Raw genomic sequence first — 23931 nt, 5'->3', positions numbered from 1 at the left:
CGGGCTGCCCAGAGGCCTGGCCCCACGTGGTGACCTGCAGGTTGGAGCAGAGGGGTTCTGGCAGGGAGAAGGGAGCTCAATCAGGCCCCTCTGACCCACCCGAGACATGTCACAGATTTTTAAGGGCAAGAGAGGGAGGCTGGTTGTCCTCCAGAATCTGCAGCAAAACATCAAAACAGCAGGGCTAGGAGCCCACTGGCAGATGTGCTGGTGTGTGGGTCACAGGAAGCAGCCTCTCCCAGGGGGGCGGGGGTTCCCGCCCTTTCGGAGTGCGGGTTTGTTAGCTTGGTTTCATGACCCGCCCCTCCTCCTCAAAGTGCGGTATGTGGAGTTTCCTCCTAAGTGAATGAACACAAATGATGTTCACATGAGGATGTGCAGGCCCCAGGATGACAATGGGTGCTCTGGAGTCTGGGGTCACATCCCCCTCACCCCAACATCTAAACTTACAGGGAGATCAAACTCAGCAGCTCCTCCTGCCCCACTCTCACCCCTTTAAATGGAGTCACCCTGATGGTGGAGGCAAATTCACACACACTTTTTCACATTCTGAGGCTCTACCAAGAGTTTTCAGTGTTTCTTAAACTTTCTTGTTTCATTTTAAAAATTATGTAAATTTTGCTTTATACTCTATTTTTGCCCTCCTATATTTCATTAATGCTAAACTGTACTCCACTCCCCCACCCTACATGTTATAACATCTTTAAAATCAGAATGAATTCTTAGGATCAATAATGGCTATAGTTTAATTGGCGGTGGTTTTTGTTTCCCCCTATGAAATATAATGATAGAAAAAAATAACACTTTCTGCTAAAAAGTACCCTTGGAATAGAACTGCTGTTCTGAAAGTTGTGCCAGGTTTGCACACTGCCAGCTCCCTGCTTAGGACACCAGTTTAAGGGCCATTGCTAGATGCTGTTTCCTTATGAGATATTAAGTCCAAAGGCATCCAAAACACAGCCTGCCAAGGCACTGTGTCTCCTTCCAAACATATCCCGTCTCCCCCTCTGGGGGTACTTCATGGCAAAGGAAGGATGTTGACTGAGCATTCACTATGAGCTGTTAAGTGTTGTCTGTCCCCTTAATTTACTCTTCCCAACATCCCTATGGGTTATCTGTGATTATCCCATTTAACAGATGGGAAAAATGAGGCTCTGAGGGCTGATGTGACTTTCCCAGTACAGCACCGAACACAGGTCTCTCTGACTCAAGAGGACTATCACTGCCTCCTATGCCTCCTAACGAGCAGGCACAGAACAAGCATGGGATGTCTGCTGTCACACCTGCCCTCTGTTCACAGAAGGGGGATCTTGGACCACGTGGCCTGAATGAAAAGTAGGCCTCATTTACCTACAGGAAGGCCCCCTCAGGAGCTCCCCACCTCCCCTCTTGACTCCCCAGTCTCTACACCCCCTCACTGGGAACCCTGGTGCATAGGGTGACCTGGAGGACCAGATAAAGTCAGAGCCCAGAGAGAATGAAAGTCAGTACGAAAAAAAGCAGGTCTCTGTCCCCAAGACACCCCAGTTCTCTCTCCTTCTTGTTGTCCCCTTCCTTTCTAACCCATCTCTTCATTTTGAAAGATGATCTTCCAACTCACCTTCCCACAACACCTCCCTCCCTTCACTCTCAAATTCTGGGCCATTTTTTGCGCCTCCTACAATTTATTCACAACCTCGCAGTTAACCTGCGGAAACCACGTGATTTCTTAGACCTGCCCCTCTGTCTGGCAATGATGACAGCTGCCATTTCCTGACCATTGACAGTGTGCCAGCTCATGAGTCAGCCTGACCCTCCCCTAGGACCAACACCGTTGTCAAACTGTGTAAGCTGACCCACAGAGAGGGGAGGTAACTTGCCCAAAGTCACACAGCGAGCAGGCAGAGGGGCTAAAAGCTGAGTGCAAAGCCTGTGTTCTTCCTTCTTTGCCAATAAACTCCTCTCCTACCAATGCTACATAGGAATGAGATTCAAAGGTGGCTTCCTCATCTAGCATACCACGCGCCGTCTGTCTCTCAATCTCTATCCCTGTCTGTCTTGCAGGCAAAAAGCCTGAATACAAATCATGTCAACAGGGCTAGTTTTTCAAGTGGTTCCACTACCCAGGCTTCTCCCCAGGTTTCTTCTCTCCAACCCAGAGAGAAGAAGTTTTTCTCAAAGGAGATTTAAAAGTGGTATGGACCCTAACACCAAGATTCAGCTCTTAAAGCAGCACACACATTCCTGTTAGCTTGGATCCTGTCCCATGTAGTGCACTCCATGGTATATCTGGGTACATGCATGCCTCATGCATGAGCTGTAAATTTCTTTTAATCCTTTTTTTTGAAAGGGGGAGGGAGGCCCACATCTTTGAGGGGGATCTCAGGAAAGCCACAGAACCCACGCCCCGAAACACGGCACACACAAAATACGCCCTCACACCTCCACGAGTCTTCATGCAATTGGAGGGCTTCATACATCACACAGGTCAAGAGTCACAGTTCTGTGTCCCTCCCCTACTCCAGCAGGGGAATCTGTGCACAGTTAGTGCTGAATAATTCTATTAAGGAAAAATGCTACTACTTTTTTCTCCTCCTCCTTCCACCACCACTTTGGTCAGAAAGAAAGTAGCCGATCACTTTTTTCACACTTTCTATGAGGCATTTTCCCGTTGCTCCCTCCCTAGGCCTCTGTACCATCTCTCTTGGTCTCTGTGAAATTCCACCAGCACCCTGTCTAGTTCCAGGCCCGGAGTCTTCGAGCCTGTGTCCCGCCCTGTGCCATCCACAGCCCACCCCCAGAGGCCCGCCCCCTGTGGTCTGAATGTTTGTGTTCCTCCAAATTCACAGGATGGAATCCTAGCACCCAATGTGATGGCCATAGGAGGTGGGGCCCTTGGGGGTGATTAGGTCATGAGCGAGGAGCCCTCACGAATAGGATGAAGGCTCTTATGAAAGGGACCCCACAGAGCTCCCTGGTCCTTTCTGCCACGTGAAGACAGTGAGAAGTCTGCAGCCCGGATGAGGGCTCTCACCAGAACCTGACCGTGCTAGTGCCCTGATCTCACACTTCTGGCCTCCGGAACCGTGAGAAACAAAGGTCTGTTGTTTAAAAGCCACCCGGTCTGTGGTATTTTGTTATAGCAGCCCGAATGCACTCAGACACTGCCCGTTCCTTCCCCTCCCTGACAGATCTCGCTGGCTCTGTGTCCCAGGGACCGTGCAGCCCTACCCTTCTCAGAGATGAAGCTCACGAGGCCTTGCCCCTGTAACCGCCCCAGGCTGCCCTGATGTCTGGCAGAGGGAGACCCAATCCCAGAAATCCTGACCCAGTTAGTTCAGCCCTTCCCACTGGCCTCTTCCCAGCAAGTGCTTCCTCCCGCCCGGGAAGCAGGAGCACCGGTGGCCACGTGCAGCCTGGCCTCAGATGTCCAGCCCGGCAGGCTCCTCTGGAGAGGAAAGCACCCTGTGCAAGTCAGGAAAAGGTGCCCCTCCGGGCAGATGCAGCCTGACCCTGGGCCGGCACACCTGAATAGGGCCCTCTCTACACATACTAGGGCCCCCTCTACACATAATAAGGCCCCCTCTACACATACTAGGGCCCCCTCTACACATACTAGGGCCCCCTCTACACGTAATAGGGCCCCCTCTACACGTAATAGGGCCCCCTCTACACATAATAGGGCCCCCTCTACACGTAATAGGGCCCCCTCTACACATACGCTGGGCAGCTCCGACTGGAGAGGCCCCGGAGCTGAGTTACCTCGGAAGAGCTAGGGAATCGTCCGATTCCCTTCAGGCCTCCATCTGACACCCGGGTCCATAGCAGCACTAAGTACAATGGCCAAAGGGAGCAGACAGCCCACCAATGGAAAAATAGATAAACAAAAGGAGAAGAAATTCTGATACATGCTACAGTATGGATGAACCTTGAGGACAGTATGCTACATAAAATAAGCCAGTAACAAAATGGCAAATACTGTATGATTCCACTGATCTGAGGTCCCTAGGCTAGGCAAGTTCCTAGAGACAGAAGGCAGAGGATGAGGGGCGGGGAAGTGGGGAGTTATTGTTTAATGGGTACAGAGTTCCTGTTTGGGATGATAGGAACCTTCTGGAAACGGACAGTGGTTATGGTGGCACAACATTATGCATTTAGTGCCACTGAGTTGAATACTTAAAAATGGTTAAAAAATAATAAATTTTATATCTTTAAAAGTTTACAAATCAAATGTGCTCTATATTATGTTATTTTCTTTTAAAAAAAAAAAAAGAAGAAGAAGAAGAAGGAAAGAGCCGCACCTGTCTTTTCCTCACTTTGAAAAGATATGAGGATGTATTATACTTCCCATAGGGGCTGGACGCATCCACAACATTACCTCAACACCTAATCTCCCGCCACAGCATCCCCAGAGGGCCGCACGCCTTTGGACGGTGGCAGTTTGAGGCCCCACGGGAGGAAAGGTGTCACATAAATGGAAACATCCTTTCCCTGCTGCCCGTTTCCTCCACCCACAGACCCCGTCCCCACTTCCCCCACTCCTCACCCTCTACTTCTGTCCCCACAGGCAGCCAGGCCCAATCTGGGGAGGCATAAACTGACATCCTGTTATAAATCCTCCCCCTGGAGACCGGCCCTCTCGCTGTGCCAAGAAGTCTTTTTCTGACCATCTGTAATCCATTCAAAGGCAACTGGCAGGAAATGGCAACTAGGAAACCCCCTGCACAACGCAACCGGCGGGACCACCTCTCCTCTCGCTCAAGGCCAGAGACAGGAAGTGGGCCTTTCTGGGGACACAACCTCTGGGGAAGCACTGAAAGCTGCTGGGCAGCTGTCAGGGGCTCCGTGGGCTGGAGACAGATGCTTGCAAAATTTGGTAAGAAACCCATGCTGTATTGAGTTTTTAAATGAGCTCTGCAGAAATCTCATTTGAAAAACCAAAACAAACCACAGGCCCTAAGAGGGGGGAAAAAAACACAACATTATATGAAAACTAACCTCAAAAATGCTTTCTTCTGATTTCTATGGACAATTAGACCACAATTTCAAGTAGTTCAAATCCTTCTTATTATGGCTCCCCTTCCAGTCTGGTATCGTCAGCTGCTTCCTCCTAACCGTGGCAGCTTTAGTTTTTTGGCACTAAAAGCTGAAGCCCCGAAGCACAGCAGGGGGGACCTGGAGCTGCCCTGTACGGGCTCGCGAGAGCCAATCGTTAAATTTTCAGGAATTTGGTGAGCCGATCAATAAATTATTAAACGTTATTTGCTATAGCTACAATTAAATGTATTCTATTAAAAAAGAATATTCAAAACTTATCACTTCCTACTTATCTTCCTATATTTTATTATCATCGATGCTTTGAGCAAGGGTTGGCAACTTTTTCTAGAAAGGACCCGGGAGTAAATATTTCAGGTTTTGAGTATCTTTGTCTCAGACACTACGCTCTGGCATTGTAGTGCACAAGTAACCAGAGGCAATACATAAATTAATGAATGTGGCTGTGTCCCAAGAAAACGTTATTTACAAATAGGGGTGACATGCAGCTTTTATCCGTGGGCCACAGTTTGCTGACTACTGCTCTTGGAGTTATTTGTATCTATTGTACTTGTATGGTGGAAATCCTATGTAACAGTGTTCTTGCCTGGCTGGGGTCGCTCAGTGGTTGAGTGTCGACCTATGAACCAGGAGGTGGCTATTCGATTCGCGGTCAAGGGCACATGCCTGGATTGTGGGATGGATGCCCAGTAGGAAGCATGCAGGAGGCAGGCAATCAGTGATTCTCTCTCATTAGTGATGCTTCTATCTCATTCTCCCTCTCCCTTCCGCTCTGAATTCAATAGAAATATTTTTTTAAAAACACCACTAACAACAAAAACAACAACAGTGTTCTTATGCGCATCTCTTCAGTGACAGAATAAGGAGCACTTGAAATGTGGTGGTGGGAGACCTTATACTATAGAAATCACCAAATGTGATAAGCCAGGGATTGAATTATTATTATTTTTTATTGTCTAGAATTAAGAAAGGGATGGAGAAAATTTTAGTAATGCAAAATTAAAACTATATCACGTCCATAGCTGTATTGTGAATAATGCAAAAAATGAGGACATATTTTCTTGGTATTTGAAAACTATTATCCAATTTAGCAAGGCCTTTGCTCTCATCACCAACAACTGAGTGATGGTTCTAACATATCTCTTTGTTCTTCCTTTTTCGTCTTACTCACTGACTTAAATGAAAATATCAACTAACACTTATGTTGGATTGACACCTGTTTGCCAATTTCAGTCTCAGGTTGATCAGGGATAGAAGAATTTGGCAAAGTTTAACAAAAGCATTCTGTGAGAATCAACGGACTATATGAAATTTTGCAATAAGGAGTATTAAATATTTTATTATTTGTAAATTACATGCTAAACAGCCCTTTAAGAGTAAAATGTATAATAAAAGTATCTCTGTGTAAATTTATTTAGAGAGGGAGTTGTTAAACATTTACTAGCACAACGATTGTGATAAAAAAAGAAGTTACAAATTAATTGGGCAGCAAGACCTAAAACTGTTTATGTGCAGATACACTTCAGAGAGAGAAAGAGAGAAAAGAGAATAACTCTCTCCCAGCACACTGAAACAGCAAAACACACACATACATTATCATACGAAAAAGGAGCCTGTTGCCTGAAAACTCTACTTTATAAAAAAAAAAAACCCACCTCAATTGTGTTGGTATCAAGTGGGTGTACAACTGAAATAAATTATGAACTGGTTCTCTTTGGTATTAATGGCAGATCTGGGACTCATTCTAACTCCTTTTTCCAAAAGCGACTTTTTGGGGAACTCATAGCCTTTACTTTATGCTATTCTCTCTCTGTAGAGCGCTCAATGTCAAATCCTAACCATCTGTGGTGGAGCATTCATTCATTTATTCATTCTTCAAACATTAACTTGGCTCTAATTATATACCCTTCACTGTGCTTGAGGTAGAACCACAAACTTAAGAGCCCCTGCCCTCAGGTCAAAGGTCTTGTAGACTGGCAACGAAATCTCTTCCTTCCCTGAGCCCCGGGGCATCCAAGCCATACTGAAGTCTCTAGGTGGCATCAGAGCTTCTAGCCTGCTGCCTGGGGGAGTTCCTGAGTTTCCAGTGGGAGGGCAGGGGCCGGGATGTTATTCCACCTTAACATCCTGCACAGAGCCCAGCCCAGTACCTTGGCGGTTGGCCACTTTCTAATGAATCTGTGATACAGGAAGCATGGTGAACGTGTGATACAGGAAGCACAATGAGCCTGTGATACAGGAAGCATGGTGAACGTGTGATACAGGAAGCACGGAGAGCCTGTGATACAGGAAGCATGGTGAACGTGTGATACAGGAAGCACGGAGAGCCTGTGATACAGGAAGCATGGTGAACGTGTGATACAGGAAGCACGGAGAGCCTGTGATACAGGAAGCATGGTGAACGTGTGATACAGGAAGCACGGAGAGCCTGTGATACAGGAAGCATGGTGAACGTGTGATACAGGAAGCACGGAGAGCCTGTGATACAGGAAGCATGGTGAACGTGTGATACAGGAAGCACGGAGAGCCTGTGATACAGGAAGCATGGTGAACGTGTGATACAGGAAGCACGGAGAGCCTGTGATACAGGAAGCATGGTGAACGTGTGATACAGGAAGCACGGAGAGCCTGTGATACAGGAAGCATGGTGAACGTGTGATACAGGAAGCACGGAGAGCCTGTGATACAGGAAGCATGGTGAACGTGTGATACAGGAAGCACGGAGAGCCTGTGATACAGGAAGCATGGTGAACGTGTGATACAGGAAGCACGGAGAGCCTGTGATACAGGAAGCATGGTGAACGTGTGATACAGGAAGCACGGAGAGCCTGTGATACAGGAAGCATGGTGAACGTGTGATACAGGAAGCACGGAGAGCCTGTGATACAGGAAGCATGGTGAACGTGTGATACAGGAAGCACGGAGAGCCTGTGATACAGGAAGCATGGTGAACGTGTGATACAGGAAGCACGGAGAGCCTGTGATACAGGAAACACGGTGAGCCTGTGATCAGGAAACTTGGTGAGCCTGTGATAAAGGAAGCATGGCTCTAGCTTTATAACCTGCAGAGGGGCATCACTCATCCTGGTTTGCAATTGAACTCTAGCAGTTTACTGGGCCCAGCTAAATGCTTACCTCTGGTTGGAAGGTGGAAGAAGGATTATTTTCAGTGTAATTATCGTCTTTCTTCCCCAAATTAAAGAAGAGGGTCACCTGCGTGTGTGGGACAGTGTTTCTTAATATTTTTAAACTCATGTTCTATCAGCCAAGATGTGGTCACACTTTACTTCTGATGTTTGCATTGCAGAGCTCACTCTATCTAGAATTTTCATGAATTACGGGCTGTCACACTGTACTGGCATCTTATCGAAAAGTGCCCACTCCTTGCCCTTGTTCCTCCTTAGCTTAAATCATGGATGTTCAATTCCTTGCTCTGAAAATTGCTAATTGGAGGAAAAACTTTGCTCTGCTTTAAAAACACACACATCTTTTTACTGATTTCAGGGAAACAGCAACGATGAGGGAGAATCATTGGTCAGCTGCCTTCTGGATGCCCCTCACTGGGGATCGAGCCTGCAACCTGGGCAGTGACCTCCTGGTTCACAGGTTGACGCTCAACCACTGAGCCACCCCAGTTGGGTTGCTCTGCTTTTGTAGGAGGCATTTAATAGTTCATTTCCTGTTGATGAGAAAGAGGTCTCCTTTATAGATGAATGTCAGCCAATAAATGTAGATCAGATTAGCATAATGTGAAGATGACCATTCTACAACCCCCAAAGAAATAACTGACCCAGGCAAAGGTCACCAATAAATACCAAGACAATTCCATAAAATGTCTTGTTGGTATTCACTTGGCTCTAAAGCATCACCCACAGAATGATGTGCTAATTGAAGAAAGAAAACAGATCTACAATGGAGAGAGGTGGTCACCACCTCACTGAGTGATCGATACCAAATAATGGGCCTCCATGACATCATGTGCCCCCTGATGAGATGCTTGATGAAGTGCTCAGAATTACCTGGGGTGTATTCTTGCCAAGATGCTGAGCCTGAATCTGAGACTTTAGCTCTAACTTCCAGTATGGAGGAAAAACAGGGCATAGAAAAAGAAGGTGAATGACACCATGAGCAAGTGATCAGACAGGTCAGAATGGGAAGCATTTTAAACGGTAATGTTTTATATATGTACATGAAAAATATATGTATACATATATATGTATACTATATGCACACATACAGGGGGCACTGTTCTAGATTAAAATTGGCACAAGAGGCATAACAACTAAACGTAATGCATAAATCTTGATAGGATCCTGGTTATGTGTGTGTGTGTGTGTGTGTGTGTGTGTGTATGAAAAAGCAGCTATACACTTTTTTGGGGAGTGACAACAGGAGAAATTTGAATAGGAACTAGATATTAGATGTTATTAGGGGACTGGTATTATAATTACGCAGGAAAACGCTCTTATTTTAGGAGATGCATGCTGAATGAAGAACTTAGGGGTGAAGTGTCACACTATCCGTGGCTTACTTCCAAATGGTTCAGCAAAAACATACATACATATTTATATAAGATGAGGCTCTGAGAACTTGAATAGCTCAAGGTTACACAACCAGTATGTGTCAAAATGCTAAATATTTAGAAGTGAAATGTCATGATGTCTACAACCTAGTTTCAAACGGTACAAAATATGTATGTTTACAAGAAGGCAAATAAGATGAACTGTGAACTAATTTGTAACTCTAAGTGGTGCATATATGAATGACCATGGTACTATTATTTCAACGTTTTTATATGTGTGAGAACCTTTTAAGTTAACATTAAGATGAGGGGCCAAAAAGAAACAAGGGTGCAATGTGGGGTTACCATCAAATCAGAACTGAGAAACTTTAGGCTGCTCAACGGTGTCTGTGACTTTGGGCCCAAAATTTAGCACTTTTCCACTGACTTCACTGCCTAGGTAGGAAGCCCTAAGGGATCCCGGAGCTGCAACATCCTAAACTGAGCTGGGCCTTTTTGCATTGTGGCTTCAAATATCCACCTGAACGGAAACTTCAGGAGTCCTGCCAGTTCTTAGAATCTCAACAGCTTTAAAATATTAGGTGATAAATCAAAGAAACTCATACATAGGTCATTTCCAGACTGCTTTTAAAAATAAAAATACTTACAAATGTAGAGTTGTTTAAAGGATACAGTTTCAGTTTTACAAGAGGAAAACAGTTCTGGAAATGAATTGCACAACAATGTGAATGTACTTAACACTATTAAACTCAACCCTTAAAAATGGATAGGATGTCTCCCAGGACAAGGGAAACAAAGGAAAAAATGAACAAATGGGGCTACATCGGATTAAAAAGCTTCTGCACAGCAAAATGCAAAGGGACCCCACTGTATGGGAGAACACATTTGCCAATGGATACAACTGAGCAGGGGTTAATTTCCAAAATATACAAAGAACACATACAACTCAACACCAGGAAGACAAATAATCCAATTTAAAATTGGGCAAAGGATCTAAATAGACGCTTCTCCAAAGAGGACATACAGACAATAAAAAAAAATACAGATGGCCAATACATATATGAAAAAAAAGTTCAATGTCACTAATCATCAGAAATAAGCAATTAAAACAATAATGAGGTATCACCTCACACCTGCCAGAATGGCTACTATCAATAAAATCAACATACAACGAGTGCTGGCGAGGATGTGGAGAAAAGGGAACCCTAGTACACTGCTGGTAGGAATGCAGACCGGGGCAGCCTATGGAAAACAGAATGGAGCTTCTCAAAAAATTAAAAATGGAACTGCTGATTGACGTAGCAATCCCACTTCTGGGAATATATCCTAAGAATCCCGAAACACCAATCAGAAAGTATATATGCACCCCAACTGGTATGTTCATAGCAGTGCTATTTACAATAACTAAGTTCTGGATATAGCGCAAGTGCCCATCAGTAGATTAGTAGATAAAAAAGATGTGGTACATTTACACAATGGAATACTATGTTTAAAAAGAAGGAGCTCTTAGCCTTTGGGATAGCATGTATGGATCTGGAAATTATTATGCTAAGCGAAGTAATCCAGTTAAAGAAAGACAAATATCACATGATCTCACCTATGTGTGGAATCTAATGAAGAAAATAAACTAATGAACAAAATAGGTCCAGAGGCCTGGATGCGTAGAACAGAATGACAGATCTCAGAAGGAGGCGGGTGGAGAGGATGGGGGCGGCGGAGAGGGGATTAACTAAAGAACATCTACGCATATAGGCATAACCCATGGACACAGACAATAGTGTGAGGAAGGCCTGGGGTGGTGTGGGGGTTGGGTGGAGGGGGGCAAAAGGGGTGAAAACGGGGACATCTGTAATACTGACAATAAAAAATGTTATTTGTATTTTATCACAATTTAAAAAGAAATGAAAATACAGGTATATCAGGACATACACCTGAAAAATTGGATGCCTAACCAAAGTGTAACACTCTACTGATTGAAAAATAACTCAGGAAAGAAAAAGGGAAGATATGATCCCTCACACCCACCTCCACAAGATTTATAATACAGTTGTGAAAGTAAGACAGCAGGTAAGCAAATGGATTGGCCATGAAGGGTAAGATTCAGGGGCCAGAGTGCATGGTAGGTACAGCCAGCAGTAGGAGGTCCAGAGGAGGCCCAGGGTGTGCAGCCTGGGAGGGTTTCCTCAGAGAGTGAATGCGGCCTGAGCCCTGCAGAATGAGAGGCATGCACTTGAGAGGAAGACACTAGAGGCAGAGGTCCCTAGAGAGGCAGAGACTGGGACCGGGAAGGAACAGGGCTCGTCCAAAGGGCAATGCCTGTGTGGGTTTGGAAGGACTGAGGCACAGAGGACCTGGGCTACTGCATGAAATGTGCTGGATGGGGAAGTGATGAAAGGTTTGCACTTAAGGAACAATCTGATAAAATGTGACTTTTCGGGAGATTAATTCTGAAGTGGTGTGAGGGGAAGATGGAACCAGCATGACCACATCACCTGTCGGTAGGTGGGAGATGCTTTCTGTGTCTTTCTCAGCCATTCGAATCAAAGAATCTTCTTTGTCGCTGCCCCTCAGAGCCAGTGACAAGTAGGGCATCGCTGTGGCGGAAGAAAGGATAGGTCTTTCACACCAATTAAGCAGTTATTGTAAAATCTAGGCCTGGCTGGTACGGCTCAGTGGTTGAACATCAGACTATGAACCAGGTCAGGGCACATGCCCGGGTTGTGGGCTCGATCCCCAGTGGGGGGACGTGCAGGAGGCAGCCAATCAATGATTCGCTCCCATCATTGATATTTCCATCTCTCTCTCCCTCTCCCTTTCTCTTTGAAATCAATAAAAATATATTTTTAAAAAATCTAGGTAGGCTATGAGGCAGGCTAGCCTGGGGTGGGGGCTGAGGGATGGAAAGAAATGGAAAGGTGCTGAGAACTGCTCTTAAGACAGAGGGGGAGGGGAAGCCTTCCTAAAGAGAGTGGATAAGGGAAGAATCAAAAAAGGCTTTGCACTTGCACTTGGTCTAGCAGTGTCTGGGGGTGCAGTAAGGACACCCACGAGGGGCTGTCAAGATGCAATACACCAGAGGCTGAGCCGAGCACTCTGTGTAGAAGCGGTCGGGTCTGGAGGCAGACATGTGTAATCACCATATAGGACTGAACCGTCTCAGGTGAAAGCAAGGAGCAGGGGTGAGCTGACAGGGCAAATTGGAGGGAGGAGGGGGAGGGAGCTGGGAGGAGCTGGCAGAAGAGGCCTAAAACTGTGTGTCACCCAAACTTTGGTAAAGAAAATATGGTTTTCCAAAAGCTCTAGGGCAGTCTACTACTTCATGAAAACCTCAAAAAGTACATTTGGAAAGCAAATAGCCTCTTAATCTGTCTAAGGCTGGATTGTTATATATTGGGTTTGCATAAAACAGGGCAGATCTCTATTTTCAATCGTCTTCCGCTAGTAAGTGTCTGGTCTGAGCCTCTGAAAGTGGCAGGGCTCAGGGGAGTTCCACATTCTCTTTGGGTCTTGCCCTGTCGCTGCGAAAGATGGTGAAGAAGGGACCAGAAGCCTGGAGTCTGGGGACTGGCCAGCAGGGCTGACATTGGTGGGTAGGCCACATGGAGCCAACCTGACCCAAATGTGAGCAGTTTCACTTTCCTGGTATTTTCCTTTCTTCCTGCCAGTCTGGGCAGATTGTCACCTGTGAAAGGTGCTCCAGCCCACAGCCCTTGGCCCTCACTAGAAGGATCAAAATACCAGTCATCAGACCAAAGGGTCTGGGCCTGTTAAAGAAACCCCATACTGACGAGGCAGTAAGAGAGGGGATAGTGCTGAAGAGGAAACACATGTCAAGGGCTGCCCTGGTCTCTGAAACTAGAGAGAGAGAGAGAGAGAGAGAGAGAAACACCAGCTCCTCCAGACCAGCCAGATCATGGAATAGGAAATTCTAAGAGCACTGGTTAATGGAGAGAAGATTAAATCTAAAGTCATGAACTCAACATGACCACATCCCCCATCAGCATGTGGGAGATGCATTCTGTGTCTTTCTCAGCATCTGAATCAAAGACTCTTCTCTGTCACTGCCCCTCAGAGCTAGTGACAAGTAGGGCACCGCTGTGGCTGAAGAAGGGAAAGGTCTTTCACACCCACTTAGCAGGTGCACCGGGCCCTTCAAAAGGACCCGTCTGAGCTGCTGCGGGTATTGGCAAGCTCTCTCCACTCCATCATCCAAAGGAGCACACCCTTTATGAAAACACTAACGATCCCAATGCCAGGAGGGAAACTGAAAAGCGGCCTAGAAGGTGTTCAAAAGGGAAAAAGAGAGAAATCATCACTGTAGATAGATGCCCCTGGAGTTGCTTGGCAACCGTCCTTGCTAACACCTCCTCCCAAAAAGGAACAGTTGGAGTCGGCTCCTCAGATTTCCCTGAGGCCAGGACTCTGACCCCACGCTGGAGCCCTGGGCTGAGAAAGCATTTCACTGAGGGGGAGACCAGGGCCCTATCAGCAGGCCACTGGCTTACGCACAGGAGGGGGAGAAACTGGAACCATTTTACTTAAAGAACATGCTGTCTTAGGCAGGGCTGGTACTTGGCTGAGGCAAGCGAGGCGCCCTGGGTGCAACATTTAAGGAGGCCCTCACGCAGCACCCATAGGAGCCTGCGCATGCATGTCCTTAAATGTGTGTCCTGGGTGCCCCACCTGCCTCACCTCAGTCCCCACCCTGCTCCTCCGATGACATTATGAGACAGTCATTAAGAGTACAGCCTCTGGAATCAGCCTGCCTCTGGGTTCACATCTCAGGTCTACTGCATCCCAGCTGTATCACCTTAGGTACCGCTCCGAGCCTCAGTTTCCTAGTCTCTAAAATGTGGCTGATAATAGGAATTGGCTCCTAGGATTAAGTGAGAAAATGCACATTTAGCTCGGTGCTTAGAAACCAGGCACTGCCCAGTAAACGGCAGCTAGGATTTTTATTTTTAAAAACATACAAGCAGTTCCCCGGAAACCCTTCAACTGGGCCTGTGGAATCCAAACCTCTAGGAGTGGGCCCTGTGTCTCTGCTTTTAAGAAAAGCTTCACAAAGGACTCTCAAGGTGGGCAGGGTTGAGAGTCACTACTGTATCCAGTGGACAGTGATTCTCAAAGTCCAGTAACCATCAGAGCCACCTGGGGAGCCTGTTCAAAACGCCTGTTCCTGTGCCCCAACCCCAGTCCTGATTCAGCGTGACTGCAGCCTCGGGTGCTAAGTACTCAGGCGATTGCAATGCAGGGCCACCCACATGACCACACTTTGGAAAACTGAAACTGATTCACTCTTGCTAACAGCACAGGGACCTGGGTCCCACTCCTGGCATCCTGAAAGAACCAGGACAAAATGTTAACCTCATGACCACACTTTGGAAAACTGAAACTGATTCACTCTTGCTAACAGCACAGGGACCTGGGTCCCACTCCTTGTGTTTTTACTCCTGGCATCCTGAAAGAACCAGGACAAAATGTTGAGCAAAGATGCTTAGTCACACGCAGGCATACTCCTGGAGCAGGAACCGTGTCCTCTGTCCCCTGAAAGCGGCAGCTCTCCTAAGGGAAGGGGTACCCAGTGCCTGGTAAAAGTAACAACCGTCATAACAAAAGCTCACATTTCTGAGCGCCTACTCTATGCCAGATAGCACCCCATTTATTTTCACAACAACCCTGAGAGCTACTATTACCACTATTCTAAAGACGAGTAAACTGAGGCTCAGAAAAGTTGTCCCTTCTTACTTCTCACTACACAGACAGTAAATGGCGGAGCCAAGGTTTAAATAATGCTCCATGAAGCTTCCAAGTCTGCAATGTCAATGCTCTTTGTGGTAAAATATACATAAAATTGGCCTTTTCCACCATTTTTATAGTTCATCCACCTGCAGCACTTTTTCATCTTTCCCAACTAGAACTCTGTACCGATTGAACACCAATTCTCCACTTCCCCCGCCCCCAGACCTTGACAATTACCATTTGACTCTCTGTCTCTACGAATATTACCATTCTAGGAACCTCATATAAGTGGAATCATACAGTATTTGCCCTTTTGTAGTCCAATACACTCTTAAAAAGAGGCAGACACCACCTTGGTCTGATAGGACCAAACTAGGAATGTGTCTCAACCATGTTCCATACCCTGGTTAAGTGTCATCAGTTTGGGTGTCCTGTCTCTCCAACTTGGCCCCACCCCAAGACTCCATGACCTACTGGTAAATTGTGGTTACTGTGTCAGGGTCACACAGCAACCCCAGCCCCTGTCAACCCCCAGCTGCAGGTGTCCTTGCTCTATTAATGTTCCGAGAACCACAATTAGCTTCACAGAGCAGGTACCTAGGTTCCAAGAGCCCATCACCGAGTCCCTTTTCTCTTCCCCATACGGTGACCTAGTGTCGCTTTGTCCTGCCCTGGAGAGTATTTATTTGGTTTCCTTTTATTTTTTCTTTAAGCACCTGATCCCTAAAATTGGCAAGCAGAAATGTGTTATGAAACCACAGGTATAAGGTAGAGCATCTACATAAAAACAAAAGCTTTCTCCACAGCAGAATTCCAGCTTTACTGGGGGAATTGGGTGGATCACGTCTAGCCCCCGATTGGCAAGCATCCTCCGCCTCCGCCCACTTGCAGGAAGGGATTTCCTGGGCTCCCATCATTAGTTGAAGAGCCTCAGGGTCCACATCCAGGTCCCTGTGGCTGAAGCGGCCAATCTGAGCTCCCCCACGGAGGAGCCGGAGAGAGCCGGCCAAAGAGCCTTTGCCGGGAGCCCATCAGGGACAGGGCATCGCACCAAGCGTTTTAGGAGAGAAAGACGTGGAAGTCCGTTTCCTTTATCTATTTACTTATTTACGTGTGGTGGTGGTGGTGGGGAAAGCCAGTTTTTTGATATTCAGTTTCTGCAGCTCAAAAAAAGGCCAACCCTTGGCCAACCCTCTCCCCTCTCCATCGTAGCTCCATTTGATCACTTCAGTCACAAGCAGGCTCCTGTGGTCCAGTCCCGCCGACTCCCTCCCCCACCCTGCCCCCCTACCCCGGGCCCCCTGAGGCAAGACCAAGTGTGGACTCGAAAGAAGCACCCCACACCCTGGAGGCTCCCCCTCGGGCTCTCTTTTGCCGCTGGAGGAAGCGTAGGCCCAGGGGAGGCTGCCAGTGTGGTGCTGCGCGGCCTCAGGGAGGGGCAGTGGTCAGTGTGTGGCTGCTCCTCTTACCCTTCAAATGCCGTTGTCTCTGTCTCTGTGGTCTGGGGTGGGGTGCTTCAGCCTCTCCCCCTTATTCTAGGATTTTCTCAGTGGTTTCCTGTCTGTAAATAATTGTTAGCTGTTCCTCTTGTGAGGAAGAGCAAAGCCAGGAATGACCTACATCACCATCTTGGTGACATCACTCTAACTGCAGTCACTAAAGGACTGCAGTTTCCAGGTGTGACACTAGGCCACCTCGGAACTTGGGGTCCTAGGACGAAAGGGATTTGACCAGACAGGGTCTCAGTGTGTCTGCTAATACATTTATGTCTACATCTGAAGGATGTCACGAATTAATCAAAGCACCATGAAGAAAAGGTTAGCCCAAAAGATATAAACACGACGTACCCAGGTTACCACACAGTAACCGAGTCTGCTTAACTTTCCTAAATTAATTCGGAAGCAAAGACAGCAAGGCTCTATGAACGCCGGCCTTGCGTGAACACGTCCGTGCAGTCCTAAGTAATGTCACGGACCACGTGGCACAGGTCAGGAGTCCCAGAAATCAGACCCTCCTCTGCCCTTCCTGTTTTCTAATCCATAACACGGGAACCCTGAAACCAGCCCCTTTGCTCTGTCACGTGCACCCCCCACTTCAGACAAGGCCCATGGGTAATCACACTGCACAGAATGCCAATAGTAGTATTCCCAGCCTGACTTTAAACTGAAATCCTTAATGATTCACCGTGTGATACTCTTGACATCAGGGGCCACTGTATAATAAATGGCATCATTATCAGAACCAATGTTTTGGGGTCTCCTCTACGCATAGCGGGGGAGGATGGGCCACCCAGAATTAGAACCTGAAGCTCATTTTCTGCAGAATAGGGTAACCTGTCCCCATTTTCTGCAGAATAGAGCTGAAGGTTTGGAGGAGTCACCTGGCAAACCTTTGGAGGACAGTTCTTTGAGGGACGGAGTCTCTCTCTCTCTCTTTAGATCCTCCCAAATGCAGCCCAGCGCCAGGGGACAGCTTTGTATATGTCTGCTGAGCATTCAGTAGGGCCAACCCACCTGGAATGAAGGCCTAAGACATAGACAGATAGTTGCAGAATATTTCCATGAATATCTTAGTGTATTTGTCTTGTGTTCTTGCCTTTCCAGCCTCGCCTTATACCAGTGATTCTCTATCAGGGTCCCTTTGCTCCCTGAGGGGGTCTAAGCAATGTATGGACACACTTTTGGTTGTTTCATATTGGGGGAGGGGGAGGGGGAGGGGCCTCTGGAATCCACTGGTAGAGACTAGAGATGCGAGAGAGAGAGAGAGAGAGAGAGAGAGAGAGAGAGAGAGAGAGAGAATCGATGGGAGAGACACATTGATTGGTTGCCTCCTGCTCGTGCCCTGACCGGGGCTGGGGATTGAACCTGCAACCAAGGTACATGCCCTTGACCGGGAATTGAACCGTGACCCTTCTGTCCGAGGGCCGAAGCTCTAACCACTGAGAAAAACAGGCCAGGCGACGCCAGGACTTCCCAATGCCTGCCTTTGCAGCTAGGGTAGAAGCGCCGTGAGGCAGAGGCTTCGCTGTTTGTTGCTGTGCCCGGGCCTAGCCCAGTGCTGGCACACGGTGAGACACTGTCTCAATGCATGATGGAGGCCAAGAAAGCAGGAGCAGGTCTTCAAACCCAAGCAAGACACCCAGAGGCCTCAATGATGGTTCCACTGCGCAGGCACCAAAAAGAGAATGCGGCAGCGCCTTATGAATGGATATGGATCACTGCCCTTCAGGATGTTGTAACACGTGAACATTATTTATAAAATAAGAAGTACTTAAATGAGTGGTGTAACAGCCTCCATCTTCTAGAGATGAAACAATTATTCTTGTAGAAGGAGGTCTGATGAGAACCCAACGCATCACATACAGCGTCCCAGGGTGCGGCCAACCTGCCTGACTTCCTGTTTGGGAAGGGGCCAGAGCCACATTTTCTCCACACAAGAACCCAGGCACATGGGAGTACCTGTATGTGAAGAGAGACTCGTTTAAAGCTCTATATTTTCAAAACTAGATGGTTTTGAAAAAACCCTTTCTCAGCTTTTCTGTCTTGGCCATGGCACTCCCCCTTCTCCACAGCTGGATGCAACCATACAGCTTATTCATTCTCCAAGCCCTTCCTTCTCCTTTTCCCCGTTCCTCCCCACCACCGTTAGGCCACACCATCTCTCCATCCTTCCATCCCAAACGCTGGGCGAGAGGAGAGATGATAATGAGACGCCAAAGTGAACAAATGTGCGGCTTGTTAGCAAAAGGGGGGGAAGGTAGGCTTAATGGGAAAAGAAGTTGAAATTAATGGTGAAATGAGGTTTATCTGTGTAATCTGCGGACTTGGTGTCTTCCCATCTTCTATTAGCATAGATAACGGAGTTGCCTGTATAACGATAAAGGGAAGCCCTCGCGGTTTCCCATAAATCTCCACCACTTGTCGCTGGCTCCCCTGGCTTGGATTCTAAGAGCACTTCATTCTTACTACTCAGTTGCCATCTTTTCCTCCAATTTGCTCCCATCCAGCCATAACCGCAAGACTCCTAAACCTGGGCTGAATGTGTTCGCACATTCCCTGCTCCATCCAGTGTTCCAGCCCAATTCCACCAGCATCTCAGGAGGAAAGCAAACTCTTATAGTCACAGCAAGATCTTACTGGCTCCAGAACAGTTTTCAAATTGGAAGCATTCCACAAGTTTACCTACATCAAATCAAAACATCTGGGAACATTAAAACACAGACAAATGCCCGTAGTAACTAGTATAGATTTCAAAAAGACCCAAACAAAAATCTATGGAGGATTTTCTTTTCTCAGTGATCAGACAAAACAATTTATTGATCATTTAAAAAATTATTTTACACCTCCCGGACCTAGAAAGATTTTGTAAACCGCTCATAGCCACAGGCCCACAACTGCCTAAGTATTTTCTCTAGCTCTTAATAAAACTTACCAATGACTACATATGAACTGCACGCCATTAAAATTGGTTTTTAAAAAATCATTACCTTTATAAAATTATAATATGATTAACTCTAAAAACGAAATTTCTGATAAATTTTATCTTTCCCATTCATCACTGATTAAAAATCCTAATTAATTATAATAATAAAGGTTCCTAGAACTAGCTTCCTTAATAAATGAAGATGATAATCATAATAACATAAAAAAAAGAATAAAGGCAAACATCCATTAAGTGTTACCATGTGCTAAGCCCTTCTGTATTATCTCAGCTAATCCTCACAACAACACTGCTATTATCTGTTTTATATAGTCCAGCACACTTATGAGTCATACGCACCCTGCTCCTTACTCATAAATTGACATTCTTGAAGAAAAAAAAAATCCCTGGTTGGGTGGCTCGTTGGTTGGAGCAACATCTTGTACACTAAAAGGTTGTGGGATCGATTCCAGGTTAGGGCACATACCTAAGTTGCAGGTTCAGCCCCTGGTTGGGACACATGTGGGAGGCAACCGATCAATGTTTCTCTCACATTGATGTTTCTCTCTCTCTCTCCATCTCTCTTCCTCTCGCTCTCAAATCAGTAAACATATCCTCAAGTGAGGATTCAAAAAAGAGTTCAGGGGAGGCAATTAGAATAGGGGAACATCTTTCTAAATCATAGAGCTTTTTCCCAATTAGCTTGAAAAAAAAAAGTCTTCAGATAAACCTACAAAGCTAGAGAGAAAATTATTATAAAAGGTTAGTTAGATGAACGGCCTTCCTTGAATTCTCTATCGTAAGTGCATTTCTTATCTTAGATTAGGCTAACAAGGTTTCTGGGACCCTCTCTTCTCAGGAAATTTAAGTGCCTCACTGAGCCAAGCTGACCTAGGTCAGCTCACTCGCCACCGAGGGGAACACATCACCCTGGGTTCTGGACTCAAACCCTCAGTCATTCCAAAGGCCTAAAGGTCACATACCATTCACAAACTATTTGCAGCAGAATATGGTTGTGTCTGAGATGCAGTGATTTTTGCCACCAAGAGATTATGAAATGAGATAATAAACCCAGTACGTAGTAGTTTAAGATGTTTTTAATGTGAGGCCTTGATTTTTTGTTAAAGTTTTTTTCTTCTTCTGAAGACAGCCTGTCTGGTATGACTATATCTGAGGTGTAGGCACATTCAGCAGAGAAACTCGGGTCCGGAGGTCTCAAAGGGACCTTAGAGGATGTTTAACCCCACTTCCTTACTTTACATGTGAGAGAAGAGGCCAGAGAAGGGAAGTGATGTTCCCAAGGTCATATGGGGGAACCTAGGAAGCTGACTCAATCCCTCTCTCCTGCTCCTTTCACCGCGCCAGGCTGCCCTCGATATAACCCCGTCTGACCACATCCAAGCCTGGAATCAGCAACACCTTCCGAACCCAGGTGATGATTTGGAAAAGTTCAAAAGTATTTTCCAAATTCATCTTGACTGTCATTTTAGTCAACTTTGGATGAAACAATAACATTGATGTAAAGACTTTATTACCGAGATTTCAAAGCCTTCAGTTAACACTTTCTACTGAGGTAGGTGGAGAACTGAAGCACAAAAGGAATGAGGAATGGAGAAGGAACTATGTTACAATAATCGGGTTATTTTAGAAGTCTGCAAGTCCTTCCTTCTATGAACTTAATCTATAAAAAATATCGTATCACAACAATGCTCACAGCAACATTATTCACCATTAAAAGATGGAAACGAGCCAAATCTTCATCAAAAGATAGATAGCTAAACAAAATATGGTATATACACACAATGGAACATTATTCAGCCATAAAAAGGAATGAAATTCTGACACATGCTGCAATATGAATGAACCATGAAAACATTATGCTAAGTGAAATAAGCATGTCACAAAGGGACAAATATTGCATGATATATACATGTATATATGTAATTATACATGGTATTTAGAATAGGCAACTTCATGGAGACAGAAAATAGAATAGAGATTACCAGGGCTGAGGGGGACAGGGGAATGGGGGGTTACAGTATAATGAGTATAGGATTTCTGGTTGGGATGATAAAAAAGTTTGGGAAATGAATAGCGGTAATTATTGTACAACATTGGGCATGTACTTAGTACTATTGAATTGTATACTTTAAAATGGTTAAAACTGTAAATTTTATATTATATTTATTTTATCGCAATAAGATCATATCAAAATCTGGATTATATCCTTTTCATTCTCAATTGTTATTTATTCATTGCTATTAAAACCCAAATTTCTTCTCAAGACCTGCGTACTATGGTCATCTATGTATGCTTGCACACGTAGACAAACAGAATCACACCTAGGTCACTTTGTGTCCTGCAGAGACCCATCCACAAACAGGTATCCATCCTGAGACCACCTACATGATGACTCCAACAATAAAGCCCATGGCAAGACTAATGCAACCAGTGTTTCTGGAGACCCTGGCAACCAAACAACCCGACTGAGTCCCAGCTCAACCCTTAAATTCCTCACCATGGTGGTGGTGGTGGTGGTGGGGTATATATTTAGTTTATGTGTACTCTCTCTGTAAAGAAAACTGTGTGCATATACCAGGAAGTCCTTCAGGAATAGCTAACCCAAGTCTGCTCCACCAGGCCCATGAACAAAGAGATTTCAGTCCATACATGGCTGTTGGGTGCACTCAGCAATTGCATGTTACACCGAACAGCGGTGTCCTTAATGTAAATGCATATAATTGGGAGCTAAGTCTTTGTACCTTTACAGGACAAAGGATATAATGAGCAGAATGTACCACTTGTGAATTCTGAGGAAAGGAGAGCCTTTCATTTTTCCTTAAAAGAATCCATTTCTCACGAGGCAAAGAGAATCTGAGAACAAGTCTTTTGAAATAGAAGCAGGGAGGAGGGTGCAGAATGTGAGTTTTGTGTTACAGTCATAATCGATCACCAGGCCCAAGAGGTGCCCATTCTGTGTCATACTGTAACGTTTACTCAACTTTAATTTAAAGGTTCTCACAACCTCATCTTCCTTCATGGTTACCTTTCCATTGCCAGTGGTCTCACAACTGAGTCCATTAGCTTTAAAAGATTTCAGGAGTTTCCAAAGAAAAACAATCTCTAGCGATACTTCCCATGCCAACACTCATGAACATTTAGCACAAATAAGCTGCCACTTGTGAGCTGTCCACTTGACTTCACTCCCTTGCGCATCCTAAGGATATGTCAAGATCACAGTAAGATATTTAGAAGCAACATCTTTAGAATAAGGTTTCATTCCCAATCAAAGTGCTTAATTAGCAGAACCACGATGCTAGAGAACTGTCCTTGAATACGCCTGCATTTTAACCTCCATGTTATTTTTTCTGAAGCACACATTTTCCTCTCACTGGATGGCCAGGAAATGATTAGGCGCAGAAAACCAACTGTCATAGGTGTCGACCCACAAAATAAGTTCCATCTTTCCAAGCAGGTTTTGGCTGCCTCCGAGGATGCTATCCCGGTGTATGAGGGAGACCATTCTTTGGAATCTAATGGCCTTCTCTCCATCCATTTGGGATGAGCAATGCTCCTGTGGCCTAGTTACGGCTAAACTCTTTCAACACTTCCCACCAACCCCTTCTGGTCCCTCGAGCCATCCTCCCACCCCCAATTTCAGCCAACCATGCTTATAAGACATCAGTTAGTAAATCACAATTCAAATGACCCCACCCATTTGTTCAGCAGAAAGTGGCCTCTGGATTTGCTCCACGTGGACCCAGAGGCCAGAGTTACCTATGGCAGGCTTGCAAACACGAACAGGACATGATTTATTTATGACGACTACGTGTGCTTGATGCCCAGTTCCAGCAGGTTGGGGCTTCACTTGCCTGCCTCAGTCTAGGATGACCTCTCTACTCACTGTGTCCCATTTCAGGTACTGCCTTTCCAGGCTGGGGAAACAGAGAGGGGCAACTGGCCAGGGGGCGGCACACACCGATGCCCCTAACCCTGCTGGCCACATAACAATCTGTGACCAAACACAAGGTGGGCAAATGTACCTTGCTACAAAGGTTCGCATGTCCAATGGTTTTCTGCGGAGAGTGGAGAAGTAGCTGCTGGAATACCTGGCCATGTGAGGTTCATGAAACTGTTGTGTATTTACCCACAAGAAAGGGCTGGGATGCTTGTGAGGGAAGCCCCGCTCCTCATTTCACAGATTTTGACACACA

At 46.0% G+C, this 23931-nt stretch overlaps 1 protein-coding gene across 6 annotated transcripts in view; it reads right to left on the bottom strand.

The window, feature by feature from the left end:
- The window catches only part of ATXN7L1 (ataxin 7-like 1), a 224667-nt gene that overhangs the window by 199572 nt on the left and 1164 nt on the right, over nucleotides 1–23931 (bottom strand). The gene's annotated exons all lie outside the window — the stretch shown is intronic.

The sequence above is a fragment of the Myotis brandtii genome, unplaced genomic scaffold (assembly GCF_000412655.1).
Source record: "Myotis brandtii unplaced genomic scaffold, ASM41265v1 scaffold17, whole genome shotgun sequence".
NCBI classification, from domain to species: domain Eukaryota; kingdom Metazoa; phylum Chordata; class Mammalia; order Chiroptera; family Vespertilionidae; genus Myotis; species Myotis brandtii.
This window is presented reverse-complemented; position numbering and strand designations above follow the sequence as displayed.